Below are 6941 nucleotides of genomic sequence, written 5' to 3'. Positions count from 1 at the left end.
TCTCAGATCTTATTTACTCGATTTTCTATAATTGGATCGCGTTATACATCACTTGACTAAGCGACATTTTATCGCTTTTAACTTTAATTTTATTATTACATTCGGAATCTTCATAAAATAACCTTTAAAGTGAGTCCAAACATGACGCATTTCTCAAAAAAACAAAAATTTCGAAATTTAATCTATTAATTTTGACATAATTGTCAACTTCATAAAAAATCCTTTAAAATGAGCACAAACTCGACATATTTAACTTTGATATTAATGGAGATACAATCACTTCCGGTTTGAAACGTCAACGTCAATTTTGACATATTTGTCATCTTCATTAAAAAACCTTTAAAATGAGTCCAAAGATGACGCACTTATCTCAAAAAACAAAAAAGTTAGAATAAAAAACATTAAACCCGAAGTTAGCAACAATGAAGATAGCAATTTCATTTTTAAATATTAATACCAACCTTAATTTTTGATTTTTTTTATTGTATTTTTGTTTTTGTGACAAACTTGAAGATATTTTATAAAAATTAAGGATGTGTCAAAATGACATTGACATTTCAAATCGGAAGTTGCTTATATCTCGAGTAATAATGGAGTTAAACGTATCATGTTTGGGCTTATTTTAAAAGATTTTCACGACAATTACAAATGTCAAAATTGACTTTGACATTTCTAACCGGAAGTTGACTATAACTTCATTAATATTGAAGATAAATAGGTCGTGTTTGTACTTATTTTAAAGGATTTTTAATGAAGATTATAAATACGTCAAAATTGAGGTTGACATTTTAAATCTGAAGTTAGTTATCATATAATAGACAAATGGACAACTTCATGGTGTTGTTTCATGATGTATTCTTTATTAAAACACCTTTAAAATGAGTCCAAACATGACGCATTTATCTGAAAAAAACAACAAGTTCGAACTTTCAACTATTAATTTTGACATATTTGTCAACTTCATAAAAAATCCTTTAAAATGAGTCCAAACTCGACATATTTAACTTTGATATTAATGGAAATGCAATCACTTCCGGTTTGAAACGTCAACGTTAATTTTGACATATTTGTCATCTTCATTAAAAAAGCTTTGAAATGAGTCCAAACATGACGCACTTATCTCAAAAAACAAAAAAGTTAGAATAAAATGTATTAAACCCGAAGTTAGCAACAATAAAGATAGCAGTTTAATTTTTAAATATTAATACCAACCTTAATTTCTGAATGTTTTAATTATATTTTTGTTTTTGTGACAAATATTAAGACATTTTATAAAAATTAAGAATATGTCAAAATGACATTGACATTTCAAACCGGAAGTTGCTTATATCTCGAGTAATATTGGAATTAAACGTATCATGTTTAGACTCATTTTAAAGGATTTTTCACGACGATTACAAATATGTCAAAATTAACTTTGACATTTCTAACCGGAAGTTGACTATAACTTCATTAATATTGAAGATAAATATGTCGTGTTTGTACTCATTTTAAAGGATTTTTAATGAAGATTATAAATATGTCAAAATTGAGTCCAAACATGATGCATTTATCTCAAAAAACAAAAAAGTTAGAATAAAAAACATGAAACCCGAAGTTAGCAACAATGAAGATAGCAATTTCATTTTTAAATGTTAATACAGTTATAAAATTTTTGTTTTTGTGACAAATATTAAGACATTTTAAAAAAATTAAGAATATGTCAAAATGGCATTGACATTTCAAATCAAAAGTTGCGTATATCTCGAGTAATATTGGAATTAAACGTATCATGTTTAGACTCATTTTAAAGGATTTTTCACGACGATTACAAATATGTCAAAATTGACGTTGACATTCTTAACCGGAAGTTGACTATAACTTCATTAATATTGAAAATAAATATCATTTTAAAGGATTATTAATGAACATTACAAATATGTCAAAATTGAGGTTGACATTTTAAACATGAAGTTAGTTATCATACAGGGTGTGTCAAATGTATGGAATATAGCGAATAACTTCGCCATTTGTGGTTTTAAAGAAAAATGTTTTAAATACAAGTTACTTTATTAATCGTTGCGAATTTTTTGGCGATATTTGCTTGTTTGTATTGTTTTTTGTTTCGTTGCTACCAATATTTTATATTACCAATATGATAGAGGATAAATCATATGATTGTATAAGAATAAAATCGAGAAAAAAATGTTTTTTTGACTGTCTTAAGTAAATCAGCAAATTAGAATCAAAGAAGGCGCCGAAATAACGTCGTTGACAGCTTTAAATGTCAAAAAAATTATAGTTTCAACAATTATGAGTAATTAATAATGTATGGTCATTGGTAGCTGTCTTCAGCCATCAACATATTTGGAAGGTTTTTAACACTTCCGGTGTTAAAGAATTTCTTTAATATTTTTGGCTGATTTAATATTTTCAGAGAACCCATTTTTTCTCGATCTTTTTCTTATACAACCATATGATTTGATATGTTCATCGCATAGAGGGATTTATCTTCTACCAAAATATACAAAAAAAAACATAATATGCATTCCATTTAAAATAACAATGTTGGTTGCCTATGAAGAGGAAGACGAAGATCCCTATGTGTAAGTTTTTAAACTACGGAATTCAGATTTGATCAGTTTGAACTACTTGCAGCAGGTTGCAGAGGACTAAATAGTGTTGGCAGAAGACTACATATTGTCAATACAAGACTAGATCCACCCATCCATCATTGGCACCACAACCCCTGGTAGGTCTTGGCCTGTTATACTAACCTTCATATATTATGTTTTGGACGTATTTACCTGTAGCCCCTGTCTTTCTGCTGCCCTTTCCAATGCTTTGAAGGCCTCTATGAGGTTGAAATCGTTTAGAAGAAGAATCAGAGTATGTCGAAACGAAAATAACGTTAATTCTACAGGTAATAATTAATTGTTTACTTTCTTAGTGATCATACAGTACAAGATGTGGAGGTAATAAGAGGAGCAGAACTGGGTACGTACCACCGACTCGTATCGATAACTGATACCAACCTGAAAGCACCTCCAAAAGAAACAACAACAATATATGAAAGACTAAACCTGAAAGAATTGGGAAAACCAGGAAAAAAGGGAGGACAAGACGTAGAATCAGAATAACAGTGGAGACTCAACGATAGATGGAAAAAGTTCAGAAATACGATACTAGGGACTAGTGATGGAACGGATAGTGATTTTACGAAAAGCCGGATACCGAATAGCCGGCATCCCCTTAGGTCGGATATCCGGTTATCCGGCATATCTATCTGGCTTTTATGGTTATAATTACATTATAACCTTACATTATTGAGATATTTGAATAAAAATGAAATTAATAAGAAACCTGATAAAATATGTCAACTTATTTTGATAGTACTAGTGTAAAATTAGAACTAACACTAGATCTAGAACTAGAAAGACTCGGATTTAGCCGCACGTCTTGAATGATTTTAATTCTAGGTCTTGTGTTAGTTCTAGTGATAGTGTAAAACTAGAACTAACATTAGACCTAGAACTAGAAACATTCAGGTTTAGTCGTCTTAAGCCTTGGAACATATTGAATATTTTCATAAACTCACGAAAAACCGAAAAGATTGAAAATTTCAATCAACTAAGACAAAAACTTTAAAAATCAAATAATATTTTAGATATTACAACCAATTTAGTTTAAATATATAAACGACTTACCTGTGTTATCCAACTTTAACATTACAGAAAAAACTAGTAGAATCGAAGATTTTCGCTGAAAAATTAAAAAGAATTTTCTTTTAAACACTGTGGTTTTTAAGCAAACAAAAACGTCAACAAAAATATTGTGGCGACATCTATTATCGAATCTATTAGATCATTTTTGTTAGTTAAATTTTATAAAATTTTTTTTAAAATAATTTTAATTTTAAGTAAATGACAACATTTTTTTAAATTTCTCCTTAAAATCAAAATTATACAGTTTAATTAATTAATTTATCATTTAAATTGATTTATGCGAAAACATTTACAGGAACCTGTAAAAAAAAGTGACAGATTGCATTTACTTTTTATAACCCTTTTCATTATTTAAATATCATAACAAATTCATTAATTTATCGAATATAACACAATAATAGTGAGATTTCTTGAGTTATACAACTCATAGTATGAAATATAGAAAAATTGAAGCATGAACGCCACTAATAACAAAGAAAAAAATGTTCAAAATCAAATAATATTGTAGATAATACAACCGATTTAATTTAAATATAAACTTACCTGTGTTATCCAACTTTAATATTTAAAGAAAACACACAGAATCACCACAGAATCGAAGATTTTCTTTTAAACACTTCGTTTTGTGAACAAACATTTACAATCAAACAAAAGTCACGAAAAATATTGTGGCGACACCTATTAGAAATTTTTTAAAATATTAAATTGTTTATATTTTATTAAATTTTTTTAATAATAATTTTAATTTTAAGTAAATAAGACCATATTCCTAAATTTGATATCAAAAGTATACAAATTAATGAAATTAATTAATTAATGTAATTCGTAAATTAATTTAGGCAATTATAACTACAGAAATCCTGTCCGTTTTGTCAAGATCCTTCCGTTCATCGTGCATCCTCCCACTAATGAAAACGTGAAATTGGAACGTGTTTCGGCACGTTCTTTGAAAAAAAATTTTATCACAATAATAATTATGAAATTCAACTAAACCAAGTTTATTTCCCGATGGATTTCCCGATTTTCCAAGTGAACTATTAACGCATTTCCATTCGTAATCGAGTTTACATCGAAACGCGTTCAAACAGACTCGGATTACGATAAAGATGGGAAAATAGGATTTTCGATACCGGATTTCCATTCGATTTATTTTTCCACGCGACGTGGTTTTTAGATTAAATCTTTTTTTTTTTCAGACGAAGCTCTTACATGTAACGTCTGCGATAGATCTTTTGCTTGCCCGAAGCAGCTTTCATCTCACAAGCAAAAGAAAAGACATTTTGGGTAAGTTTAAAACCAAAAAAAAAAGAAAATTGGGATTAATGTTTGTTTAGGTGTTCGGCTTGCGATAGTTTATTCCCATCGTTGATGTCGTTGGAACATCACAAAGAAGAGTTTGATCATTGGTCAGGTGATGATGATGGAATTTTAACCGAATCAGATGAAGATGATACGATTATAACGGAGGAATGCGAACGGCTACTTTAAATTAAATAAATGTAATGTGTTAATTAATTAAAAAATTATTTATGCTTAATTTATTTTATGAGGGTAAGAAAGTTTCCGTTCTGTGATATGAGAAATACGCATTTTTGGGAATTTTAATATCTATCATCTGCTGGTTTATCAGGAATTTAAAAAAAATAAACATATCTGCTATACGAGTGAAGAAAAATTAAAAAATCAATAATAAATGTATATATACTGAGTGATTGTTTGATCCACGTGAAGTTAGCGCGTGATTTGATTGAATGTATCACTCGGTATTAATATGTCAAACAAAAAAAGATATAAATAAAAAGTAAAAATCAGTTGTAATCCAAAAATAATCGAAATTGAATTATTAGATGTATATATACATTCTTTATACCAGAGATGTACATGTATTTATTTTTAGGATGTATAAAACAAGAAAATAAATAAAGTTGTGTAATTAAGTCTTTTTCTACCTTTTATGTCATTGATATGCGAGAATTACTCATAAAATCTTTCAAAAATAATTTCAATTTTAAGTAAATGAGAACATTTTCATAAATTTCTCCTCAAAATCAAAATTATAAACTAATTAATTAATTTATTATTTAAATTGATTTATGCGAAAATATTTACAGAAACCTGTAAAAAAAGTGACAGTTTGCGTTTATTTTCTTAAACTTTTTGATTACTTAAAAATCATAACAAATTCATTAATTTATCGAATATAACACAATAATAATGAGATTTCTTGAGTTATACAACTCATAGTATGAAATATAGAAAAATAGAAACATGAACGCCACTAAAAACTAAGAAAAAATGTTCAAAATCAAATAATGTTGTAGATAATACAATCGATTTAGTTTAAATATATAAACGACTTACCTGTGTTATCCAACTTTAAGATTTAAGTAAAAAAAACTTGCAGAATCGAAGATTTTCGCTGAAAAATTAAAAAGAATTTTCTTTTAAACAAACACTTATAATCCAAACACAAACGTCAACAAAAAATACTGTGGCGACATCTATTATCGAATCTATTAAATTACTTTTTTTAATTAAATTTAAAAAAAATTTTTTTTAAATAATTTAAATTTAAAATAAATGAGAACACTTTCTTAAATTTCTCCTCAAAATCCAAATTATACAAATTAATTAATTAATTTATTATTTAAATTGATTTATGCGAAAACATTTACAGAAACCTGTAAAAAGGTGACAGATTGCGTTTACTTTTTAATCCTTTTCATTATTTAAAAACCATAACAAATTCATTAATTTATCCAATATAACACAATACTAATAAGATTTCTTGAGTTAAACAACTCATAGTATGAAATATAGAAAAATAGAAACATGAACGCCACTGATAACTAAGAAAAATGTTCAAATTCAAATAACATTTAACTTTTAAACAAACACCTATAATACAAACGAAAACGTCAACAAAAATACTATGGCGACATCTATTATCGAATCTGTTAAATTATTTTTTTTAATTAAATTTTATAAAATTGTTTTAAAAATAATTTCAATTTAAACTAAATGAGAACACTTTCTTAAATTTCTTCTCAAAATCAAAATTATACAGATTAATTAATTAATTTATTATTTAAATTGATTTATGCGAAAACATTTACAGAAACCTGTAAAAAAAGTGACATTGTGTTTACTTTTTAATCATTTTCATTATTTAAAAATCATATCAAATTCATTAATTTATCGAATATAACACAACAATAGTGAGATTTCTTGAGTTAT

At 26.9% G+C, this 6941-nt stretch overlaps 2 long non-coding RNA genes across 2 annotated transcripts; both read left to right on the top strand.

Moving 5' to 3' along the window:
* The first annotated feature begins 2266 nt into the window (after positions 1–2266).
* Positions 2267–3479, top strand: LOC139429555 (uncharacterized). The gene is made up of 3 exons (XR_011640110.1): positions 2267–2731; positions 2793–2868; positions 2930–3479. It is a non-coding gene; the product is annotated as an uncharacterized lncRNA (long non-coding RNA).
* A 1176-nt stretch (positions 3480–4655) lies between these two features.
* On the top strand, positions 4656–5637 carry LOC139429359 (uncharacterized). Its single transcript, XR_011640007.1, has 2 exons — positions 4656–4988; positions 5039–5637. It is a non-coding gene; the product is annotated as an uncharacterized lncRNA (long non-coding RNA).
* The last annotated feature ends 1304 nt before the right edge of the window (positions 5638–6941 follow it).

Source organism: Onthophagus taurus, chromosome 3 (genome assembly GCF_036711975.1).
Source record: "Onthophagus taurus isolate NC chromosome 3, IU_Otau_3.0, whole genome shotgun sequence".
Lineage (NCBI taxonomy): Eukaryota > Metazoa > Arthropoda > Insecta > Coleoptera > Scarabaeidae > Onthophagus > Onthophagus taurus.
This window is presented reverse-complemented; position numbering and strand designations above follow the sequence as displayed.